Consider the following 27,750-nt stretch of genomic DNA (forward strand, 5'->3'; position numbering starts at 1 on the left):
TATACAGATTGCCTTAAAGCCCTATCGCTATACTCAGTCTCCTTCAGGTTGTTGAGAGATGATCTGTGTTGGCATATGAAGCATCCTTACATCAGGCACTGATGGAGCTTTTGCACATTCATGAAATGATCAGTACAACAAGCAATAGATCCAGGGATTTAAACTTTGCTTGTGACATAAATAGAATATGCCATTGAGACAGATATGTGACTCAAAGGATCTCCATGCACTAGAGAAGTTTTCCCATCCATGAGAACCAAGTCCACCCCTAACCCTACTCAAACATAAACTTGACCAATGGATGGGAAATCGCAAATTCATCCTCAAGCTGTCCCCCATGTCTCTTATAGACCGAGGCCACCAGTAAACAATCCCTAATTACCATACCCCCCCACATAACTTTTTAGCAACCCATAACTAATATACCCCACCTAACTAACATATCCCTTCTAACAAAAATACCCCCCACCAATTAAGATGCACAGGTTACCAGGGGATGTAATCTGCTTGGGTTGTGTGGCTAGACTTATAAAGGCCCTGGTGGTTGTTAGACTTGTATATACTTATGAACCTATGAACATGGCAAAATTGCAGAATCCCACAACAATGCAGCTATCTATGGGACTGCTTTGGTGTCAGCAGCCCACCGGCCCCCTCACTGGTGGTCAACAGAAGTGGAAGCTCTGTGCAGAGATCATGACAGAAGTCTGTTCAAATTTCCATGGTGTGTGTGGGGGGGGGTGCATGCTAACAGTAATGGGATCCAGTAGAGCACTGTGGAGTCTGGCCTGTAATGTACTTTTGTGACTATGACAGAAAGCAGTTTCTGTAGACAAGATAGATTAATCTGAATTGCATTACTCCTGACATTTATACTGCATACCTCATTTTTATAGATAATCTGCATCAAATATCATTTACAGAAGCCTCTGAAATGTGAACTTTACTTAATATATCTTTGTGCGCTGTCCCTAAGCAAGGCAGATCGTAGACTTTTTTTAACTCTTAGCACTAGCTAATATAATCTGAAAAGGAGACAAGTCACTCAACAGAAACCAAACCGAAGCCAACAGTACAAAACTGGCATAAGATTCATTTTTCACCCAAATCTTCCTGAATTTCTATCCTGAAAAAAACATAGAAGACTTGACTACATAGTTTGTGGTACTGAAAATTATTTCTCTTTGGAATTTACTACCCTCTTCATAAAAAAGAAATAAATCATTAGCTGTAAGTGCTACAATCTGCAACAACTTTTTGGAAGGGTTTAGTTACCTGCAGAAACACAGAAACAATGGTCTTCAAAAAACAGTTACTGTCAACCCCACTTTCTCACCTAGGGTTGCCACCCTTTTCAAATGCCCAAAGTGGGACATTTTTGGTACAAATGTCAGATTTTGCAGGCTGAAACATACTCACGGCCAGTACAAAGGACAGACCTTCACTTTTTTGCCTAAATAAAAGCTTATTCTTGTAGCATTTTAGTTGCTTATTCTGTTTCTTATAATGTTTAGGTGTTTCAGATACAGAATAACTGTTTTATGCAACTATTACATAAAATATAGGAAATAATTTTGTCCTAAAATCTCAGGACATTTGCCATTTTTGCATTTTTTTTCCAGGACACAACTGCCCAAAGAGGGACTGTCCCTCTCAAAGTGGGACAGGTGGTGACCCTATTCTCACCTTGATGTCATCTTCACTCCTGCTGACATTAGTCAAGCTGTGTTTCGATACGCCACTGAAAATGACATTTTTCTAGATAATACGCAGCCTAATTGTTTAACAGTCATAGTATTACTGTGCTAAGGTGCCATTCCAGAGTTATTGCAAGTAAGGTCAAGATTGTGATGATGGACTGGGGATTCTCCTTATGATAATGAAGTCTCAGTATTGGTATGCTTAAGTAGCAGGGTTGTGTAGGGGCACATCCCCCATATTATGGGGGGTGTACCATCATTTTATTTTATTCTTGAGTGTATATTGCAGGTAAGTGAATTTGATGGACTGTGATCAAAGTTTTGTTACAGTTCCATCAAACTTTTATTAGGAAGTAGGGCTAACCCAATGGCTTTACCCTTCCAGTTCTGTACTTCTGACTGTACAATGCAGATCTCATAGGTAATAATAATGGATGATGGAATTGACAGTTTATTCACTAAAAGGCAATTCAGATCACAATTTAGGTACAGAATGAAAGAATGCAACACCAGGAAAACAAAAAAATCAATGTTATCAAGATGCTATTATGTTGCTGTTACAACTGGAGCTCAAGAAATGTATTTCCTTCCTGAAGTGTAATACATTCAGAAGCTGAGAAAAACTGAACAAAAGTCATGTAGTTTGAATACAGATGAGAAAGATCATTTCCTGGAACATATTAAAAAATGGAAATGTAACAAATAAATTCAAAATAGTTTATGAAATAGTTTTCCAAATGAAGAGAGATAGAGACACCACAGCTAAATGAATCAAATGAAATTATCTACTTATAGTAATTTTTTTCAATCATGAGACACCTGGCACAATATTAAAACTATTAAGACAATAAATAAGTAGAAAAACAAGGCATTAAAATAATGAATTCTGTATCTTCTTAAAAGTGGAATGCTTTGAGAAACAAAATGTCATCAGGTGTTTCTTGAATGCAAAGGCAAACAGCAGTCCCTTAATCAATGGGGCAGACAGCCACAGGAATGGAAATGTGACTGAAAAAGCTGTCAGGCTAAAGTCAAGGGGTCCATGGACATTTCTATCAACTGATTGTAGAACAAAGTAAAAACTGTTTGCCAGACAATAACATTTTTTCAGGTGTTCTTAAGAAAATGGAGAAAACTGATGCAGAGCACTGCAAGTATAAATAAAGCCTTAATTTTCACAGAACAATAGCAATGCATGTTTTTCTTTGAGTTCCATTTTGTATCCTGTCTATAGCACACTTCCTCAGATGAAGTTGGCACAGATCCTCTTTGGGTAACTCCAAAAAGGGCACAGAATTAAGGGAGCCAAGGTCCTGTTCGAAGTCCGCTACTGCAGATGGCTCTGCTGCATGATGGAATCTGAATATGGGAAAGGGGACAGCATTTGGCATCCTGTTATGAAGAATCAGAAGAAATAATTTAGTATGGTAGATAAGGTGTGCATTGTGGGGAAGGCCACTGTGTCATGAAAGGGTGTGTAACTTTATGTCACAAAAAAAATAATTTTTTTTTCAACTCTTTAGTTTGCAGTCAATACATCTGCACTTGCAACTTTTAAAAGGTCATGTCAGGTTCCAGCATCAGTCAAATCCAAAAGATATCATTGCATCAATAACTGTCGCAAGGTCACTGAAGGAAAAACATATTATCCTAGAGATATTTCTAAGATGCTAAAAAGAGGGTTTAACTACAGATGGCACATGATCCCTGATCATAGCCGGCCTTAGGCATAGGCCAACTAGGTGGCTGCCTAGGGCACCATACTAGCAGGGGCACTTTTCCAGTATTTATTTGGTGTAGGTAGACCAGGATGGGGGCACCAGGTGGTGTGGTGGGGGGCACCATGGAGCCCTTTTGCCTAGGGCACCAGCTGACCTAAGGCCGCTCATGTCCCTGATCATTAGAGTTTTATTAAGAATCATGCAAAGGACTCTTACTTTGGATGTAGAGCTTCACTGGTTAGTGATTCATGGTAAGCTTACAGCCAAATGGCCATCAAAGAGCATGTCCACAACACCTTTTGGTACTAAGAGTATATTAGTTCCCGTATCCTAGACATGAATTTACTGTTTCCCATCTGACTGTAAATTCTAGATTTGAAAGTAGATAGGTGGTTACTTTGTCTGACTTCCTGAGGGAGTTTATTCCAAATGCGAGGAATGCACTGACTTATGTATCTGTCACATTGACAGATATTGTTGATCTTGTGGTGAAGGATAACAACAGTACAGCTGAAGGACCACTTCTGTGTCTGTGTTTATGTCATGCCTTCAAGTCATGACTGACTCATAGTGACTCTATAGCAGTTATCTGAACCATCCATAGAGATTTTGTGGCAGACATATAAGAGAAGATTGTCAGGCCTTTCGCCTGGATGACCATCACCTGCAGGTCCAATCCATTCCATAATCCAGGTCACAAGCATCACAGACAAGATCCCTTGCCTCTGCTCCAATGCACCAGATTCACTTATTAACTAGAAGGTTGCTTGAATAACAAAAGTCATTAAATCATTCATGGTTGCTTTCAAGGTAAGAACTTTGGTGTTCATGGACTTTATCTTAAATATCACAACTCTGGTGCACTGCAAGTGATCTAATGATTATATTAAATAATCAAAGCAGCCAGCATTGACATATCTGTGACAAATCATTCCATGCTTTCTCGTGATATTTCCTAATGGCAGAATATAAATCACGAACAACAAAGAGACCAGGATGGACAGCCGAGGAAACTCTCAGGTGTGGTACCAAAATGTTTGTAGATATCTGTCTGTCCATCTGGACTTAAACTAGGTTAGGACCTATTCAGGCAGCTCATACTTAGACCTGAAATGGTCAATCCGAAAGCAGTAGTAGGCACAGTTAAAGGACAGACTGAAAGGGAATTAAGAAGAGACCAGCAACTGATCATTTGCTGTAAGAAGCTTATCCACATCCAACAAAAAGATAGTTTCTGTAAAACTGTGCTGCCTAAAACCAGATCATCATTAATTCATAAATTGGCAAGACCTTGAACTGCAGAGATATTACCTTTTAATAAGGTTTAGTCCAATAATGTCGTTACAAGTCTCACATCTTTTAGATCCAAACGGTTCCTTTTTTCATGGGAAACATAAGCTTTACTAAAGGAACCTGTAAGCACTTTTGTCTAGAGAGAGACAGAGAGAGGGCACAGTACTTCAAAAAAATAATAACAGTGGTTAATTCAATAACTCAATATGACAGGATAAAACTATTCATGATGGACAAATGATGAGTTCACAGTGAGTGGAACATAGACCCAAGGCCAACTTCGGTAATTCACAGAACTCTACCAAGATAATGTTGGCGCTGTGGCAGTGTCACAGGAGGCTGAAGACCCAATTATGACCTAGGACTGATGAGCAGGACACACTGGTGGAGGGAATGGCAAGAGTAGGAGATCAGTCTTAGCTCTCCTATCATGGGAATAGATGTGGCATGGTTTGAGACCCATGAAAGGTGCTTTGCGTGATGAAGATCAGGAAGTGCCATTGTGTGAAAGACCTTAACATGTGCTCCATTCTGTAAAGCAATATTTTGTGCTGTAGATGAAATTTTCTTATGCATGGGAACACATGTGCCAGTGAGACAGCATTACAGCCCCATCTCACTAGTACATTTCAGGCCACTTTGGTTGAAGGGTGAAATGGATTCAGTAGGAAGAATCCCTTAGTAATGCATTAATGATGACACTGTACAGGGAGAACAGCTAACTTGTATTCACTACTGGCTAATCAGAATTAGCAGTTGTTTGGGGCAGAGCAGGTCACCTGGCTAGCAGGCAGTAATACAGGTAACACTGGAAAGACAAAAACTAAAATAAAAAACCTCTACCATGAAAATCTACATCCACAAATGATTTGGTTTTATCCTTCTGGCTTAAAATGCCAATGATGCTCAAATGTCTCTAAATAACAAGGTTTTCAAATTTTAGACAACTTGCTCACAAAGTCCCATCCTAGCTCATTGCACTGTTGTGTAGAAAGACCATTTCAGATCAACAAATGGTGACCAGAATGCCAAGCTGTGGCAATCATCTCAGCAGGAGCTCTCTATTCTTTATGCAATCTCTGCCTTAAACTTAGAATTCACATTATATCTAAAGGCTTGATCTTGTATGCTGACCAAGTTAAAGCAATATAAAATCAAGAGTAAATGATATTTCTAGATAAGACTCAGTCTCGCTCCTGTCACCTTGCACTCTGATTTGAGTCTTTCCTCTTCAGAGCACCAAGTTTATGACAAAACTATCCTGCATCTGCTCTGAGAGTTGTATACTGAACATGAATAGGAGGCTTTTACACTAAGGCAGTGGTTCCCAAACTTTTTCGATTCTTGGCTCCCTTGGTGAATCCAGGTTTTCCCAAGGAGCCCCCCCCCCCATCAAATTCTAACAAGTATACGTTGCAAAATAGCTAATCATTTTTTTTAATGAAAAGGGTTAATTAGGTAAAAATAAATAACACACGTATTTAAGTTCACAAAATGTAATTGTAATTGAACAAATTGATAACACAGGTATTTAAGATCACAAAAAATGTAATTGAACAAATTCAACTAATTATAATTAGTGGGATGGATGAGCCTGTTGATCACTGCACATTTTCTCAAATCTTGGAATCAAACTGGACACAGACACCCTCATTTCCTTCTCCACATTGATTTTCGCAGGATACTTAGTTTTTATCACAGCGACCGCCGAAAACCCAGCTTCGCTTAAATAAGAAGTCACAAATGGAATTAAAATTCTCTGAGCTTTGCCACTCAGAAGGGAATATTCATCTTTTACAGATATCCAAAATTCAGTTAATTCCATGCTCCTAAATTTTGTTTTTAACATATTGTCACAAGACAACACAATAAGATTTTCTACTTCTGCACCAGTACATTCAGATGGAGCACTGGCATTAAATGGATCTTGAATCCATGCAAATTTATCGATATTATCATTTTGAAAATATTTCTTAAATCAGGTGATAAGTGTTCTTCAAAAATGGATTTCATACCTCGAGAAAAATCAAGTGCATTGGAGGTCAAAAACAGTTGCAACAAGGGGAAACATTCTTTGCCTCCGTCTTCATTCATTTTTCTTTTCCATAGTTTTAGTTTTTTTTATAAAAGCTGAAATTTTCTCAATTGACTTTAAAAGGTGCATGTTGCTTCCCTGAAGGGAAATGTTCAGAGCATTCAGCTTTTCAAAAATATCACTTAAGTATGCTAGTTTTACCAAAAAATCTTCATTCACAAAATTTTCGGTATACTTGTGGTCTTCCTCTTTAAGAAAAATATAAATTTCCTGTAGCAGTTCAAACGTACGAGACAAAATGTTTCCATGAGAGAGCCATCACGAAGTGCTGTAGTACAACAAAGATGTGTGTTCAGATCCCATATCATCACATAGTTTTTTGAAAAACCTTGTCTTCAACGGCTGGGTTTTTATAAAGTTTACTACATTCACTACATATTCTAAGACCTGCTTCAATGTAGGACTCAGATATTTTGACGCGAGTGCTTCCCTGTGAATAACGCAATGGGTCCAAAGTGCATCGGGGCTTTGCTTCGAATAAGTGCCTGCAATCCTCCATAACAGGCAGACATAGAATGAGTACCATCAGTACAGACACCAACGCACTTAGTTCACTCCAAATTATTTTCGGATATAAAAGTTTCAAGCATCTCAAACAAGTCTTGAGCCTTAGCACCAGCAGTGATACTTTTACAAAAGAGAAGGTCTTCTACAATGTTATCACCATCTATAAACTGTACATAGCAAATCAAGTGAGCATCACTCTTATTATCTGTGGCATCATCCAGCTGCAACCCAAATTCCTTCCCTTTTATTTTTTTTAATTAATTGATCATTGAGGTCCTCAGCTATGTGCTGTATTCTGCGACTGATGGTGTTATTGGACAAAGGCACTTTTGAAAGCAGCTTCCCAGCAGAGTCACTGATCATAATGTTCACCATATCTATAGCAGCCGGTAGGAAGAGTTCTTCTGCGATGGTATAAGGCTTCTTACATTTTTGCGATTCTATGTGCCACCTTGTAAGATGCTAGCAAAGCATTACTTGGTATTGATGCCTGCTTATAAAAACTACCTTTTTGTTGATTTAACTCTTTTAACTTTCTGGTAAAGTAGTCACCAGATTTACTAACCATGCTGGGATGAATGGTTTCTAAATGGCGTTTCAACTTACTTGGTAGCATGCACTCTGATGCCAAAACTGTCATACACAGTACACACTGCGGCATCTTGTCACCATTGACTTCTGTCAACATAAAACCAAAGTCCAAATAACTGTCATCATATTTTCTATATTTGCGCTTCTTCACACTGTTGCCACTGGTTGATGGTGTGCCCTCTTTATTTTCACTCTCACAACGCTTATTACTGTTTAGTAAAAAAAATCCATTTTTAAACATACATAGGAGAAGAAATACTTCAAAAACTTCACTTGACTTAATATCACAACAATATTCAGTTGATACAATCTCTGAAAACTAATTCAGCACTAAGATCACATGATACCAACAGCTATTTGTGTTTAAGACAGCCTAAATGGAATAAATCACATTACCTTCTCCCGTTTGTCCCAATTGTACAGCTTTTGTGCCTCATAATTAACTGCACTGGACGTAGTAACCTGCTCTTTCTCGTTTTTCCTTTTCTATTTTTTTAGAAAACAAACAGCCCATTTTCAGACATCTTGTTAAATGTTCAACCATGAACATTAAATAAAGAACCCTCCTAGTAGCATAAAAACAGCTTTCATGATTAGGACTTCCTAAGCCACTCCCACTTTCTCCAGCCCTAAACAGCAAGTTTTCTTCCTGTTACGCCACCTACCTGCCTCAGGTGGATCTTGGTATATCACTTCTTCTCATCACTCTGGGCGAACTTCCTTTCACAGTAATCACAGGCAAATGGCTTCACCCCTGTATGAGTATGGATGCGCGTGGTGAGGTGGTCACTCCTGCTAAGTTCCTCATGTAGATGCGGCACTGGAACAGTTTGTGGTCCATGTGGATTTGGATGTGCTGTGTCAGTTCATAAGATCATGAAAAATGATGATCGCACCCTTCAGCTGGACAATAGTAAGGTCTTTTGTGCACTGGAGTCTTGCTGGGCCAGGTTGGATACTTTCTGGATTGAAGGATAGGGCTCAGCGGTAAGTTCTGTGGGCAGTATGTGCCAGGAAGCCACGTCAAATCCCCCGTCGAGGCTCCCATGGTGAAGTTATGGATTGTTGAATGTGGGGTGAGTGGTGGTGGCACCCAAATGGATTCTATCGGACATTGGAATGGTTTACATTCGGGGACACTGTGGAGGTCCCACTGACACTGAGGCTGAAACAAAGAGTAGTCCGGGATCATCAGAAATAGACCACTGTCCGGAGTTGTCTTGGGTGAAGGCTAGGAAGGAGGGGGGTACAAATTTGATCCATTTGAAGTTGCAAGGAAAGCTGAAGGGTCTTGATAAAGCTCCTCACAAAAAGAGTATGGAGGTGGAGAATACAAATGGTCTATTTCATGCTGGTTCTGTGCCATGCTGCAACTCATTGTGCTTGAGAGAGGTTTTGGAGATGTTGAGGATGCAGGAGAAGAAGCTGAAGGTGAAGATGATGGGGGGCTGATTCCAAGGATCCCTGCACTAACAATGTTAATGAAAACTGGCAGGTTGTGTCAGTGCTTCAGATCAGGATTAGTCAGTGGTCTTTAGCTTGAATCACAGCATATTACTGACGAGAATTTAAATGACTGCATGGAATTTACCCCGTCTTGTTGTAGTAATAAGCTTTAAGGTCAGACACTATGATATCATCTTGGTCCATTATTACTGCAAAGTATGTGGCAGCATATTTTTTATATGAGCATAACAGGTTTCAATAATATTCTAGTAGTCATAGGTAATAAATAAGCAGCACTGAATAGGACACGGTTGAATTTGTAGTTCATAATATAAACCCAGTGCCATCATGTAATTAGAATTACATTAGGCATTAGCATTACTTTTCAGTTTATATTTTGCGGCTAAGCTTATTAGTTCGTGGTACTCCTGTGAGGAAGCCGCAGCTCCCCAAGGTGTTGCGGCATACACTTTGGGAACCTGTGCACTAAGGCATAGAGGAAGTCAATGTCTGGAACTCTCTCAAAACCTCAGAATTCCTGGCATATTACACGGAATGGAACAGTCGTCTTATGCCTTAGTATTCAAGCTCAGCTGGGTTTAAAACTGTAATAAGAAGATTATCAGAGGCCGGATGGATTTTAATCATTAAATCCTAAAGAAAAATTATCAGATGGTGGATATACCAGGAAGATGACTCCACCATAGTTTTACAATTATCCCACCTATGTGGCATGAGCTTTAATACAAAATCAGTCTTCTCCAGGGTTACAGATAAGTTGAAGTAATTCCACAGCAAAGGAATATAAATTGGAATCTTTCCAAGTACTGAAATTACCTTAATTTAGGTATTTGTAGTGAGCTGACACAAGACTAAGGAGAAATTCAGTAATGTCTTTCATAACAAAAAGAAAACTCTTCGTCTTCTTCATCTATTGGATGATAGACTAGAAGATAGTTTTGCATCCATTACCTATTCAAAGAAAACCTATGACTTTACCAATTTAACACTTTAGCATAAAGCAGAAGTGAACCCTACATGAACAAAATCAAATCTCTCCAGGATGAAAGATCTCTAGGTAATAATCAGCAATTGTAATTTCTACATTAGAATCACAGTAGCGACCATGTTGAGTCTTATTCAGAAAAGCAGTCTCTAACTTACAACAAATCAGACATACGAAACTTGCTACAGACTAATCTGCCAATGTTGTATAATAGCTCTAGGATGTATACCTCTATCTATCTATCTATCTATCTATCTATCTATCTATCTATCTATCTATCTATCTACCCATCCATCCATCATCTATCCAGATGTCTATCTATCCATCTCTGTCTTTCTCTAGCTTTCTATCTATGTATGCAGACAAAGCATTTGTACATGTCTGTCATGCTTCAAATGTAGGCAGAGAAGACATTCTATGTATCAGGAGGATCATTTAGTGAATGATTTAGCAAACCAAGGAAATGTGAGAGTGAAAAATGTTTCACTGAATGATCTCAATGTGTATTAGTATGTGGATGCTTTCAGTTTTTGATATACAAGAAGGAAAAAAAGTTGAAATGTAAATCATACCTCTCAACTGTGCAGATTTTTTTGGTGACTGTCCAGAGTTTTTCCTCATATTTTCTGGTCTGTTCCTCATAAAATTTTGGTTTTCTGGGAAATAACTGGCAAATAATTGAGAATTGATGTCAGAAAATAATGACAGATATTTCAATTTGAAATGTCATACCCTTCAGAAAACCAATGTTAATGTAAAACATGTTATTCTATTAGTTTTCTAAGTTTGTAAGAGCAATATTTAAAAAGTGTCCCTATTTTTTTGGTCTTTGTTTCCCATTATTTATGGCTTTGTCCACACTTTTTGTTGTCAGAGGTTGAGAGGTAAGATGAAAATGCAATCAATATCAAGAAGGGAAGTGTTGGATAATAAGAATGGATTTGATGTTTTGCCTAGAAATGCAGAGATGTTCTTTTGAATCTACTAACACTGACAAGCAGGCCAGTCTATTTAATGTGGTTTGTAGAAGACATTTATTATACAGATAGGATAAAACTGTTAAGCAGAAAGCACAGTCTAGCTTAGGAATCAGAATGTGGTTATGATGAGGGCTTGAGCTTCTTGATTTAGTCAGTTGTTTGCATTTTAAGTTGTTTTTAGTTGTGATAATACCTTATTGTTAATGCAACTGGTGCTAAAGCTTAATGTTAGATCAAGCTGGCAACCTATCTGTGTGCATTTTGCAATAAATTTGGCTATTCCTCTGATTGTGTTCTTTACTGCAACAAGTTTATTTCTGGGCAAGTGCTAAGCTCACTTTGGCCAAAATGCTGTAGGCTCACTCTGGGAGAGATTAGGGTGTATTGGTATACCAGAAGGATGGGGTATTGTGATGTGTTGATGGTCAGCTGTGTAGAAGAAATGCATTTAATGTATAGAAGGTGTTAACCATCTAGAAGTATCTGTAGTTTTTGTTATTTATCATAGATACTTCTCCTTTGTTTAATAGTAATCTGACACATCAAGTTAGCAGGGGCAGTTGTATCCAGTATTTATTTATTTTTTTTTAATTATGTACTGTCTACAATTTACATAATCTTTTCTAGACTTATAACAGTATCTTTTATCTCAAACTTTAGAAACCTATTCCTGTCCAAGTCTAACCTTAAGTATGTTAATCACAATGTGATATGTACTGCCATTTCCTTTACTGAAGGCAAATTACCTGCTTGAAAGTTTTACCGTGAAAAGGCAAGCAGAGTGACAGTTGTCTGACACAACACTGAATAGCAACCTGAGTCAGTTTTGCCTTAAGTTGATTGTAAACACGTCTGCTGCCTTGTGTCATTTCTCCTTCACATTGAGCAGCACATATTGCAGCTCTTGGGTTATTCAATAAATTTGTATCAAAATACATTTAAAAATATTAACAGTATTTTCAATAAGTAAAGTCAGCTTTGGAAATATAGGAGCACATTTAGAAAAATGGAATATGCTTGACATGTGCACTTTTATACAGACATAGCCAGTATAATGTTCATAGCAGAGGAAAAGTTCACAGATTCATAGGCATATACTAGGCTAACAACCACCAGAGTCATTATAACCTGAGCTATGCAATCCAATCCAATTGTGTCCCTATGTATAATGGATGTTTATTGGGGAGTATGTTAGTTAGGAAGTTTCTAAAGGTTATATGGGGGGATATGTTAATTTGGGCATCTACTGCCTGCCTTTATCTATCATGGGGATCCTCTTATACACATTCATGTCTGACCAATATGCCTTATTTATGTCAGAAATCACCTTTAGAAAAAATTCCGAGCAAAAATTATTTCAAACCAGTCGCCGCTGCTGCATAGAAAACCGAAGATCCTGTCTTGTAGTGAGATGAAATCCTGTGTTTTTTAATTAAAAGGATTATTTTTTATGCAGCAGCTGCATCTGGTTTGAAGTAATTTTTGCTGGATTTTGATCTGAATTTTTTCTAAAGGTGATTTCATTCGCTTCTGCACGCTGGCTGTTTAGTGGTTTTTATCAGTTTCCGTGTTGATTTGTTTATTTATGTCAGAGCCATAGCCTCACGTTCAATGCCAAAAAGTGCATTGTCATCCCCTTTGGTAAAAACTCTGTACCCATGAACTACCACATAGACAGCAGTCTACTTAACACCGAATGTGTGATAAGAGACCTTGGGACCCAGGTGGACAGGAGCCCCTCCTTTGATAATCATATCACCACAATAGTCAGGAAATTCTACTACGTGGCCCACCTCATCACAAAAGGGTTCTCATCCAAGAAAAAAGAGGTAATTGTTCCCCCTCTACTCGACACTCATTAGACCCATTATACAGTACAATGCCCCTTTTGGAATGTACCTCACAAGACATCTGCAGCAACTGGAAAGGCCACAGAAGTACCTCACAAAAAGGATTGATTACTGGCCTCAAACTGATGCCCTACACTGACCATCTCAAAAAACTTCAGCTTTACTCCATAGCATATTGCCTACTCCGAGGTGATCTCTGCCTAACATATAAAGCTATGTCAAACCCAGAGCTGTTGGATATGCTACATCTAAAGAAATCCCAATCCTTCTGAGCTACACACTCTAGGGACCTAAACCTTGTCACCAAAATAAACAGGACATGCTAGAGGGATAGATTCCTGTCCCAGAGAGACTTCCCATACTCTGGAACAAGCTACCCATCTATGTCAAGAAACGTTCCTCATTAGCACTCTTCAAGAAAAATCTTGACGAGTGGATTGGAAATAGGAAATATACCCTGGGGATCACTTCTGTGGCTCTGCTCAACAGTGGCACAGGAAAATAACTTTCTTGGATGGTGTAAGCTAAGGAACCTTGTTAGCTAGGCTTACATAGGCCCTTGGCCCGATAGCCTAGTACTTACCTATGAACCTATGTAGCAAAATTTAAATCCTTGAGTCTGGTGCTTCTGGTACTGTTCATTTTGGGGATGTGCAAAAGGTCCATTAGAACTGGAATGGTGGATGTCTTACATGGCAAGTATAGATCATCTCTCAGTAACTTGTAGGAGACCAAGTAGAGAAAAATGGCTTTAAGGCAATCCCTATATGATGATGCATTATACCCTGAATTTGCCTGGTAAAGAGGGTTTGTAGGCATTCCACCTACTGCATATTTCTGGACAGCTACATGCTGAAAGGGGCATTAGCCTCAATCATGGGTCTGATAATGGCCAAATAAAGTGGCACTATGACTTCCTTGGACCTGGATGCCATGGCCTTACTTATATGCTGAACAACATAGAATGCTTTTTTTCATTAACTTGGTCACATGTTGGTCAAAGGCCACATTACAGTCTAAATATGTTCACTAATTCCTCGCTATCAGGTCAACTGTTAGGGCTGTCTTTTTGATGGCGTAATTAGCCTGGGTGTCCATTTTCCCAAAAGGAATTATAATGTATTTTTTGGCATTGAGTTTTAATCCGTGACTTTGGCACCATTCACTTGTTTGTGTCATGGGAGGAATCTATGATAGCTCCCAGTTTGTAGTCATCTGCAAACTTTGTCAGCCATAGGCCTTTAGTTGACTGCTTTGGTGATAAAACAGCAAAGTGAGACAAGCTTTGTTACTGTTTTTTAAAAGACCATAAAAATTATTGGTAAGAGGGCATTTAGTACATTACTGCCAAGTACTTTATCAATAGAGTGAACTGGGGTGTTCAGAATTAAGTAGCCAAGGAGAGTTTATATAAATAGATAAACAAACAAACAAATACAAAATAAATCAAATCCTTTTTTTCAATACCTTCTGCCAGATTCTTGATTTATTGTGTCAATTTGTGGAAAAGCAAAGGTATGTAATTTGACATTAAGGTCCATCTAGCATACGAAAGTTTACATTTCTCAGCAGACTGAATATATGATGCATAATGAATTTTAGTCCAATATTCCTATTAATGACGACACATTTTGTTTATGGCAGTGGGTAGAGTTTTAATTGTATTTGTTAAAATGATTTGTGTCTAGCAGCCAGCTAAAAGTGTCTTTGTCTGTTCTTTCTATATATTGAATTAGAGAACTGTTTCAAGAAGACCTTATTAAACACATTATTTATCATTCAATCTTAGCTCCAGAGCAGTGTAGATTACATGATAAACATGTTGAGTGCAGGTAGAAAGGGGTTAGAGACAGGTTTCAGTGACTGCTAAGCACTGCAATCAAACTGGTTATTAAAATATAAGATATCAAGGAGTCTGAATGTGTTCATTTTGCTTCTTTCTTTAGGAAGACTGATTCTGAATAATTTGGAAACACACATGGGCTTGAAACTATTGTGAGGTGATGTTGAGATATAGTGGTCTTATGTATTATTTAAGTATTTGTTTGGTTTGATAGTGTTGTGTGGTCCAGGATCTGCTTTTGTGTCTCTTGAGCAGATAAGGATGACAAGTATAAGGCAGAAAGTTGGCAGAATATCTAATGTACACTTACAAATATGTTATAAGACATGTATTTCACTGTCTGGGGTATGCTAGTTTGACTAAATTTGACAGAAGATTGGCTTATTACATCATTTAGGAATGGTGAAGTGAGGATACTTTTATCTTCCTTTTTTGGGAGAAATTTAATAGGAACTGTTAGTAGATGATTATATATATAAATGGCTGTAGAATGTCAAACATAGCTTAGGAAATATAATGGATATTTGTTTACTCGGAAAATCATTTTGTCTGTGCAGTTTTGAAACGTGTTGCTTATATATGAAGGCCTTTACAGAAACAGTAACAAAAATATGATGAAAGTAAGCATTTTGAAAGGAATGTGTATAACTTTTGTTAATAAGCTATGTTAAAAATGAAAATAGACTCACAGCTGTATAGAAGTGATCATTTGGTGGGAGGGTTTGAAAGGTGGTGGACAGTATTAGGATTCCATCCTGCTGCAAGCGGAACCATTCATTCGATGCCATAAGTCAAGCATTGCAAGTTAAATGAACAGATTGCACTCTGGGACCATCTGTGCCTACATATACTGACTTGGATACTGTATACCTTTGAGGATTATGATTGAATTTACATATTCCACTTAAGCACCACAAGAATATATGCAGGGAATTCAAGTTTTAAGCTAACAGTAGCCACAAGAGTCCAAGCTGTAAATAAGTTATCCTTTTTAATTTTGCAGGATGATGCAGTTATATGCTAAATAACATTATTCATCCCTTTTTAATGTAAAAAAAGACCAACAATTATTTAACTGCATGTAGGTGCCCAGTGCTTACAAAATTTTTTTTTAAAGCAGGACTGCTGTGCTTCAACAAACAGGGCAGACTTTTTTGTTAACCTACCAGGTAAGCTTAACAAACACATGGATTCCTTTTTGGGGCAACCTGGGTACACTACCTAGTTAAGACTTGCAAGGATTCACACAGTTTGCAGTGGAAACTGACAGAATCAAATTCAGAAAAACATGGTGAAACTCATTAATGGATCAAAGCCTTCAGTCTCTAAATTGCCAGAAGTCTGGTGAGTGATTATTAATAGAATAATCTAAATTTGCCAATGCTGTACTTAACATCTGAGTTCTCATTTCTGACAGTCTTAATATAGATGAATTACCTGGAATTTCACACTCTATGGGAAAACATTTATAAAAATATCCTATGCCCTCTTAAAATATCTAAAGTAATACACATTTTACACATAAAATAAAAGTGTTGGCCTCCAGCAGATCTTAAATGCAGAGCTTAAACATGTGTGTCCATGGCATGCACAAAAAATGTGTATGCCACAATTAAAAATGCCCTCTACCATTTTCCTGATGGAAGACAATGCTTCAAATTCAAAGTATTGTTGCTTTTAAACTTACTAATTCTGCAGGGAAAGCAGATCATATTTAAATCTAATAGATTCACAAGTAAGTACCAGGCTATCTGTAGGTGCATAGGTAAGTACCAGGCTATCTGCCCTTGTAGACCATTTTAAGCCTAGCCAATTTCTCTTTTTTCTGCTTGAATTATCCTATCCCATTTACAGTTAGACTGACCTTACATATCCTGTATTTGATAATTATACATTATCCCCAGAGAGAATAAAAGGGATCATACCACAGACAATTTGAGGGGACCCAAGCATGGGTTAAGCATTTTGGTGCTACCTATTTCCATTAGTAGTTCAGTCCCAGTGTACATTTTCTGTAGCCCATCCATAGATCCAAGTCATGCACGAGAATGGACAGGCATGGATTTTGTTTTACATTGATAGGGAGTCTGTTCTACAGCAGTGGCATCCATAAGATATACCCGTCCTTCCAAATTGTTCTGTTGATGTTACAGAAGAGGTGTAGCTCCCTAGATAGTGCTTTTCTGATGTAATTTGACTTGATGATGTGCAGTAAAGCTATCAGTATTGAGTTGGAGGATGCCTTGTATGCCAGACACAGGTCACCTCTTAGCAGTCTGTAGGATACTGAGTATAGTGACAAGGTTTTGAGTCTATCCATGCAGGACATGTTGTTTAGGCCTTGTATCCTTTAAGTGAGGTATCTCTGTGGGCTTTCCAGCTATTGCATGCATCTGGACAAATACATACCAAAGAGGGCATAATACTCAATGATTAGCCTATTGAGGGCTGAATAAAGGGGGCAATAACATTCCTAGATCTAGACCCAGACCATTTGTTTATAAGTTTTGTAAAATAGAAGGACTTTCTTACAGCAAAAGACACACGTTGGTCAAAAGTTAAGTCACTGTCCATATAAGTTCACAAATTCTGAAAAAAACTGGGTCAACTCTTAGGGGCATATTGTCAGTGTGGTAGGTTCCTAGATTAGATGACTTCCCAAAGAATATAATAATGCATGTTTTTGGCTTTTAGTTTCAGTTTATGATTTTGGCACCAGTAATTTATTTGGAAGAAACCTTCCTACAGGATAACTAAATCATTTGAGATTCACTGACTGCTCTTAGATTGTTGTCATCTCCAAACTAAGTCAGCCAGGGCCCTTTGGTATTGGCTTTTTCTTCAGAAAAGTATATGCCAAACAGGATAGGTCTCAGCACAGAATCCCGAGTTACTCCAATGGTCTCCTTGTGGAGGTTACTTCCTCTAATTTGATTTCTTGCATCCTATGTGAGACAGCTGACAATCCAACTGGTGACATAGGGAGTTAATCCCAAATTATTTAGCTTCTCTATTGTGCCTGAGTGGGGAATTCTGACAAAAGCTTTTGCCAGGCTGAGGTATGCTGTGTGTGTACTGTTTTAGCTTCATCCAGTTCTTTGGTGACCTTTTCAAAAAAGTCTACTAGGTTGAGAAAACATGATCTGCCCTTGATGAATCCAAACTGAGACAGCGTCAATGTTTGGGGTTTCTCTATGTCCTTATTGATTAGTTGCATGACAAGTGTTTACACAGCTTTGCATATGAGTCTGGTTAGACTTATCAGTCCATAATTGCCAAGATCAATGCTCTTAAGCAGTGGAATGACTGTAGCTGTTCTCCATTAACTTGGTGCAAATCCTTTTAGAGGCTCGGGTTGAACAGTGTTGTGGGGGGGTACTTATGCTTCATGCTGATTAAGATGCATCAAGGGATATTGTCAAGACCTATCAAGGCAGTATTTTTAGCTTCTGATAGCAATTTTAGGACTTGGTCTTGTGTGATCACTAGAGGTGAGTCACTTTCAGGTATATCTTGAGGAACAGATGGATGGAAGGGTGGGTAAAGTTAGAGCTGAATTCACTGGCCAGTAGGTTCACTATATCTTCAGCCTCAGCACAGGTAATTTTATTTACAATCAGCTCAGTGCTTTGCTGTGTTGTGCTTTTGAGATTATGAACATAACTGAAAAAGGCCTTGGAATTGCCTTTGCCATGAGAAGCTATTTTAGCCTCTAACATGGCTTTGGTGGAGTTTATTCATTTGCAAATGTGTATTGCTTTATGATGAAAACAGCACCTGTGCAGATATATAAATATCTAATTCCACCCTTTTTATAATTCACTGCAAGTACACCTGTATCTGCTATTGAGGCAAGCCATTTTAGATACTATTCTACTTTCTTAATTTTAATTTAATATATTTGTAAATTCCACAGAACATGAATGATTCCATCAGGATGTAACCACAAAATCCTTGAAATGCTAAATTATTGCGCAAGAAAAGATGTTTTATATATGTATCTGTAACGCTGCCAGCCAGCTATCTGGAATTTTGTAAATAAACATATGTCATTTGTGAATAGTAATATGATCTATATGCTTGTCTTACAAATGTACGATAAACTACTGGTGCAGAAGTGTGCGTTGAACAGGGTTTGTACAGTACTGAGCTTCAAGGATGTGTCCACAGAGTACCCTACTGGAAAAGAACAGAAATGCATATTCAGACATGACCAAAGGGCAATTTCAGGTATACTCTCCAGTCCAGCTGGTGAACCTGGGTATCCTGAGGCAATGTTACAACTGTCTCATGCACACAGACAACCCTCTCCTCCTACCACAAAACATTAACATATGCGAGAGATGCAATTATAATGCTAAATTGGAGGCTAAGCTGTCTCCACCCAAGACTGGAACAAGCAGTCATGAGGTGAAGGTTAACACTTGCACCACAACTCTAGCCGCACAAAGACCTACTAAAACAGCACTGGCAGTAAATGCACAAATACACAAAATCATACTTGGAGGCTCTAAATAAAAACCTGCAAAAGCATCACAGACCTCCAAAACAGACACCCAAAAAAACTGCACCTCACGTCACAAATCAGACAACACATAAAACACAAAATCAGTGTGTCGCACAATCACAGCCCTTAAGGTGAAATAACATACCTAACACACTAGTAATAGGCGACTCTATAGTCAGGCACACTGACATCCCAATCAATAGGCTGGACAAGGAGAAGGTTACTGTTAGCTGCCTGTCATGAGCCAGAATCCGCCACATAACACAAGTACTCGGGTCACTCCAGAACAAGTACAAATATGACTCTGTCATTGTTCATGTTGATGTGAATGACCTGAGACATACCTCCCTGGACTACATGAAAAGAGCCATGGAAGAGCTCTCTGATCATGTAGCCCAGGCGGATATGACCCTGACCCTGAGTAGCATCCTGCCCTCACCAAGAATGATAAAACAGTATACAGAAAAAAAATATTAATTTCAACAAATGGCTAAGCTTCTGGTGTCATTCAAAAAGTATCCAGTGTCTGTCAGCCTGGGACGACATGCTCGACAGGCCTCGCTGCTTCACAAGTGATGGCTTGCACCTGTCAACCCTAGGCTTTCAAATACTGGCCAAGGCTCTTGCTGCCCCATAGTGCCTTTTTTAGGCAAGGCTCAAAAGTCAAACCCACCTCCATAAACAGCACAAATAAAAAAATGAGGGTTATGCTACTCAACGCCAGGAGTTTAAATCTCAAAATGCATGTGCTCAAAGCACTCCTCAGTATGGAGAACGTCAACATTTGTGCAGTAACTGAAACCTGGTTCAAGGCTCCACAGAGCACCCCAGCACTACTGGGCTACAACTCATACCACATATTTCTGCCACAGAACATGGACCGAAACACAAAAGGAGGGGATGTAGCCATATTCATCAAGGATACCTACACCTTCAGGTTAGTGGCGTAGCATGATACCTCCGAGATCATCCATGTGCAACTAACATCAGGCAAATCTGCAATGCAAATTGTGGCCTGCTACAGATCACTCTCCATGACCCAGGACCACCACTCCACCTTTCTGGAGACACTGGAAAACATGAAGGTCCTACCGAACACCATGATATTGGGCGATTTCAATTACAATACCGTTAACTTGGAAAACTACTCAAGTACAAATGCCCAGGTCCAGCGCTTCCTGGAATTTATCAACTCAAATGCCCTGGATCAGCTGGTAAACTCCCCTACCAGAGGTGAAAACATATTGGACTTGGTCATCACCAACATGGGCGACAGGTGTTCCACCCGAGGACAACCCATCACTGGTTAGATCAGACCATAAACTAATCACTCTGGATGTCCACACCCCACCACCACCCCCAACTAAGGAAACCACAGTAAAAAAGTTTCTAAAGCAAACTTCACATTACTTAAGACAGAGGTGGTACGTTTCACAGCCCCCATGCTAAAGGATAACACTGCCCAAGATGCAGAAACCTTTACAAATGCACTCTATGAGCACCTACAAGGATGCATGGACCGTGCCATCCATAGCAAAACCAAGACTCACTCCCCTAAGAGAAGGAAACCAGTCTGGTGGACCCTTGCCATAAACAGGCTACACAATAGAAGGAGGAAACTAGTTCAGAAAAAAAGCAAATTCCAAGAAGGAAAGACATCCCTGATCAGTATCAGTAAGAAACTAAGGTCCCTCATAAAATCCTCCCAGGCTAACTTCGAAAGAAAAATAGCCAAGGATTTGAAAGATAACCACAAAGCCTTCTTTAGCTATGTCAAGAATCTAAGTGGCAACTCACAGATATGCTCTGAGCTAGTGCAAGATAGCACAAAATATACTCAACCCACTGATATTGCCAACATCCTGGCAGATAGACTCAGTGAAAACTTCACCCCCCTATCACCCCCAAAAGGGCCCACAACAATACCGGAAAAGTGTAGTGTCCTGGAAATCACAGACGCACAGGTGAAAACAGCCCTTTCAAAAGCCAAAAGCACAGCATCAATGGGGCCAGATGGTGTCCCAGGCTGCGTTTTGCACAAACTACAGAACAAACTAACCCCCCACCTAAACACACTGTTCAACCTCGGCCTCTCCACAGGTTACATGCCCATAGAATGGCACACAGCAACGGTTATTCTGCTCCACAAAGGAGTGGCCTCAATTGACCTGGTAACTATCGCCCCATAAGCCTGACTAGCCTAGTTTGCAAGGCTATGGAGCACATCATCGTGGAACTCATTAACAAAGACATTGGAAACCTCCAAACACTTGACCCGACCCAGTTCGACTTTGTTAATGGCAGATCATGCCTACTAAACCTGGTTGACTTCTTCGAGACAGTCACCAAGGCCATAGATGATGAGAAGGTAGTTCACAGAGCCTACCTTGACCTCGCCAAGGCTTTTGACACCATTCCACACTGGGAATTATAGAAAAACTCACCAGCCTGAACATAAACCCCTAAGTCACAAGATGGGTTGCCAACTGGCTTACAGACGGAACTCACATGGTAAGAATAGTGGGGTCCAGGTCCAGCTCTAAACCAGTCACAAGTGGTGTCCCACAAGGCTGGGTCCTGGGACCCTTACTGTTTGGCATATACTTCTCAGAAGTACAGGCAAACACAGGAGGACTATGGCTAAGCAAGTTCGCCGATGACTGCAAACTGGGAGCCATAACTGACTCACCGGCTGACACAGGCATTCTCCAAAAGGACCTTACTGAGACGGACACCTGGTGTCAAAGTCATGGTCTCAAGCTAAATGCCAAAAAAGCATAGTCATCCTGTTTGGGAAAAACAAAACACCCGTGAATTACCAAATAGTTGGCAGCCCCCTTAATACAGAAGAGGTAATAAGAGATTTGGGGACCCAGGTAGATAGTAATCTCTCCTTTGACAATCATATTACCAAAGTAGTTAGGAAATCCTTCTATGTAGCCCATCTAATTACTAAAGGGTTCACATCTAGAAATAAAGAGGTTATAGTGCCCCTCTACTCTTCACTCATTAGACCCATCATAGAGTACAATGCCCCGTTTGGGATGTACCTCACAAGACACTTCCAACAGCTGGAAAGACCACAAAAGTACCTCACCAAGAGGATTACTGGTCTCAAACATATGCCCTATGCAGCCCGACTGGAAAAACTCCAGCTGTACTCAATGGCATATCGCTTACTCAAAGGTGATCTCTGACTGACTTAAAAAGCCATCTCAGAGGTGATCTCTGACTGACTTACAAAGCCATGTCCAACTCAGAATTGATGGACATGCTCCACCTAAAGAAATCCAAGTCACTGCGAGCCACTCGCTCTAGTGAGCTAAACCTCACCACAACAATAAATAGAACATGCTGGAGGGATAGATTCCTGCCACAGAGACTCCCCATGCTTTGGAACAAAATTCCTAACTACATTAGGCAGAGCCCCTCCTAACACTCTTCAAAAGAAACCTTGACGAGTGGATGGGTAACAGAAAATACACTGCTGGGATCACTTCATTGGCTCTTCTTGACAGAGGCTCAGTTAATTAATTAATGGGGCACTGAAAGCTGACCCACTCTGGTTGGCTTATAAATGCACTCGGGCAGATAGCCTAGGACTTACCTATGAACCTATATAAACTATATACCTGTGCAAATGTATCTTTTAATTGTGGAAGCTAGAGCATACAGAGTTAATTTGCAAAATTTCAAGAAAATAAGTTGAAATTAAAGTGTTTTACCATTGTGTTATCGCTTAGTCTCAGTTCAATAGCAGACACAATGTCTAGAGCTAGAAGTTTTTGTATTGTCTTGAAACAGAAATAATTACTAGGTTTCAAATATAAAAGCATTTTATTGTTTTATAACTTCCACATTCCGCAAACTTCTGAGAGATATGTACTTCTCACACAGAGTTGTTAAGTTCTGTTCAGCCTGGGTACTGAAGTCAGGTGACAAAGAGTGATGTCATCCAAGCTAACCCAGCAGTAATGTCTGATATTAATTTAAGAACTCTCTCAGAGAGAGAGACTAGGCATTTTGTATTTTGTCTTTGACCTGGAAACATACATCATCATCACCATCTGCACTTGCCTTGCTAATAGTAAGTAAGTAGGGCAAATTAATTTATTTTAGATACAGATAGGAATATAGTAAAGATTAGTTTAGATGTTTTCTGTATTTACTGCAGACTGTCCTGAAATGTTGTTTTAAAATATTTCCTGTGATTTTGAACTCTGAAGTAGCTGTGTTTGTTTTCTGAGTATTGTCTTGTTCTTTTATTAATTATTATTAAATATATTTAAACCTATGTTTGTGGCTGATATTTGTGAGACATATTTAAGCTCTTAGCGTACTCACATATGTATTTGGTGACACTGTACAAGACACTCCTAAATAGCCTTTCAAGTCTTAATCAAAACTACCAGTTGGATTATTAGTAACATTACATAGTAAGATTGGGGGCACCTTTTGTAAGAGCCTAAGAATAGCTGATAAAGAGTGGTTGGTGGCAGTGATAACTACCTTATAGTCTGGGCAGAAGGGGGCATAGTGAGTAAACCTATGCCAGTCTTTCCTAGGTCTGTGTGTGTGTTTGTATATAAATCAAATCTCAAAGTGTGTGTGCATCAGCTACTTGGGCAGGGATATGAGGCAATGGTTGGACAGAGGGGGAGCTGCAGGTTTTGGCTTGACCACTCAGCTGAGCTCTCAACCCTATAGTTGTGCCACTGAGGAGTCTTATTGGGATTTGAAGAAAGAGGGAGAAACCAGCCCCAGACTGACTGTGGTCTCTGTGTGATCTTAAGGGAAATTGTATTTTACTGTGTGTGTACTTGTCATCCTCCCGATGTGTACGTCCCTCACTGCTGCCAGTAGTGAGTATTGAAGCTCCTTGATTACTGGGCCAGTGCAGGTGTGTGTGTGTGTGTGTGTGTGTGTGTGTGTGTGCGTGTGTGCGTGCGTGTGCGTGCGTGCGTGTGTGTGTGTGTGTATATATATATATATATATATATATATATATATATATATATATATATATATACACACATATATATATTTATACACACACACATAAAGATATAGAGATATAAACACACACACACTCATCTATATATACATACATATATATATATATATATATATATATATATATATATATAGATGTGTCTGTGTGTATGTATATATATATATATATATATATATATATATATATATATATATATATATATATATATATATTTAGATATACCAATAAGCGGAACAATTCCAAAGACAACTCTCCACTTTTAAAAGCTTGTTTAATCCACATAGCATCGGAACACACTGAAACTTCCACTGAATACAAGAACAGAAAAAACTGTCATATAACACAACGGACAAAACAAAACGCTGAATGCAGTTTAGCGCTTTCAACCAATACAATTTGGTCTTCTTCAGAACTGCAAATAGAAGCATTCAATACGTTTATATAAACTTTTTGGCGCCAGAAGACATATTTTGTAGACAATAATTTGTAGGTAATTGAAACATACTATTTAGATACTTTGTATCTGTTATTTAAGATGTTTATGAATTGATTTGAGGTGCAATAATGAATTCATGTTGTAATGTATGTAAGTTTTTAGATATGTATCTTTAAGATACGCTATGTCTTCTGGCGCCAAAAAGTTTATATAAACGTATTGAATGCTTCTATTTGCAGTTCTGAAGAAGACCAAATTGTATTGGTTGAAAGCGCTAAACTGCATTTAGCGTTTTGTTTTGTCCGTTGTGTTATATGACAGTTTTTTCTGTTCTTGTATTCAGTGGAAGTTTCAGTGTGTTCCGGTTGGCGTTATGTGGATTAAACAAGCTTTTTAAAAGTGGAGAGTTGTCTTTTGGAATTGTTCCGCTTATTGGTAGACACCGGATAGTTTCAAAGATTTGCAGTCTTTTGGAATTTTGTTTATGATATATTTAGATATACACAGACTCACATACACATATACAGTGTATATATATATATATATATATATATATATATATATAAAACTAGATAGATGTATATAGATAAATATAGATATAGCTCTATCTATATCTATGATATATATATATATATATATATATATATATATATATATATACACATATAAGGTTCCCTATCAGGATGAAAGCTCACAAGAGTAAATGTCAGAAAACCAAACTGGGAACATTTAAAACACAGGAAGTTGAACAACAGAGACCATGACTATGCGGGATCGCAGTACAGTGAGATTGGGTTTGTGGTCATTTTCCCACTATAGTGCAATCTCAGAGTTTGCATTTATAATTAGCAGGGAGTGTGAGGGTGCAGGGGTCTTGACCCCTCCTTGAGAAAACCTTCTGGGTTTCCAGTTTCCAGTGTTCCCAGTTCAGTCTTTTGATATTCACTCTTCTTAACGTTCACCTTTCTGATAGGGGAAAAAAAAGCTTACTTTTTAAGGGCTGGAGCACCCTTTGCAACCAGTCGCACAGATGCAGAAGATTCTGTGTCTGCGCAACTAATTGTTTACATCTTACTCTTCCGCATGCATGGACTTTGAATTCCTGAAGGCATTTGGCCTGCAGAGTGTGGACTACGAACAAATGAACAAGTGAGTGGCAAGTAGGTGCGTGTGCGTGTTAAGACGAGTGCGTGTAGGAAGTAAGTAATAAGTAGGTGTGTGTGTGTGTGTGTGTGTGTGTGTGTGTGTGTGTGTGTAAGAAGTAAGTAGCAGGTAATATTTAGGTGTATATGTCAATACGTTAGATCGGTATACATTTTAGCAATTGCTGTATAAACAGCAGTTTGAGTGCCAAAGTAATTTTGAATGCCTTACTAAGTACTATGGACGATATTGAATTTGTTTATGTGACCAGATATCTGACTGTGCACTAATTTTTGATATAGGCAGTAAGCAGTGCTGTGCTGAGGATGGTGATTGAATTTTGTGTGATGGTACTACAACTAACTGAATGGATCAGTGAATATACCTGAAGTCAGTGACATGAATTATGTAATCTAGTGGGCCATCAATATACTTTGACTCAATTCTAAGGAACACAGAATTCAGCTTGCTAAGACTACCACCTGTTTTCATTTTAAAAAGTTCTTTGAACTTCCTCTTGTTCAATTTGTCTGCAGTACAGTGTAGGCTGATTTCATTTAAGGAGCATTTTTGTAACAGTGAGTGGGTATAAAATGTGAAGTAGTGGCTGATGTAATAGCATCTGATTTTGGATTATAATTAGTGAGGTTATTAATGCTGCACATACTTGCTGTCCCTTCTTGTAGAGATAGAATGAGAAAGGGGATCAGTGATATGGTTGGATAACTGATGAATTTTCAGAACAGATATGGTGAAGATATGTAAGTATCTGTATATTTGGTGATGTGTTACTTTGATAAACGTGCTGCTATAATGCATTTCTTTCTCATTTCTACTCATCCATGATGAATTTTATTATCAGTTAAGTTGTTTTTCCATTTTTTCCATGTTGGTTTCTTTGTCAGACTAGGCTTTTAATATCTGTGGTTTCCAGAGCCATACTTTCTCATTTGCCTACTTCACTGTTTGTGGAAAAAAAGTATCCTCTCTTGTTTGCAGCTGTGTGAAAAAGTAAGACAGTCCATTGCTAGAACATGTCTCTACAAATAAGAGTAATCCTACTATGCTCTTATGTGATTTAATGAACCAGTCTATTATCACCCAGAAGGATCACTTATTGAATTATGTAAAACTGTTGCCTTAATTAATTTGTGTAATGTATTGGTTTATAAAATGTGTTAATATGTTGGAGCCTATACTGGAGGTGAGTGTTCTGGGTTCTTTTCTAGCTATTCTACACCATTTAGACTGAGGCATCTCTGGAGTTTGGTAAATGCTTTGTCAAGTACATTCAGTTTAAAATCATCCAACAATATAGTGATTTTTCTATATCATTTGAAGAAATATTTGCTAGCACTTGTACAAACTGTGACAATGACAAAGGTGGGGGTGATATAAATCAGTCCCACATGGTAAGTGTCTATTCTTTCCTAATATATTTATTTTCAGCCTGTTTCAACAGCGACTATGTGGGGAGTTAATTATTTTGAAATGTGATACTTCTACAGGAAGTTCTTACTGATGAGAAAGAGAACATCTATATATGTATCAGTTGTCCAAGTCTATACTCAGTTTGAAGTGTCTAGTGATGTTGAATGTAATTGGATGGACAAAAAAC

The 27,750-nt window shown here is 38.6% G+C and overlaps 1 pseudogene; it reads right to left on the reverse strand.

Annotated features, from left to right (window-relative positions):
• LOC122816748 overlaps positions 1-27,750 on the reverse strand; it is a 198,816-nt pseudogene that overhangs the window by 157,480 nt on the left and 13,586 nt on the right.

The sequence above is a fragment of the Protopterus annectens genome, chromosome 1.part1, assembly GCF_019279795.1.
Source record: "Protopterus annectens isolate FY-2018-M chromosome 1.part1, PAN1.0, whole genome shotgun sequence".
NCBI classification, from domain to species: domain Eukaryota; kingdom Metazoa; phylum Chordata; order Ceratodontiformes; family Protopteridae; genus Protopterus; species Protopterus annectens.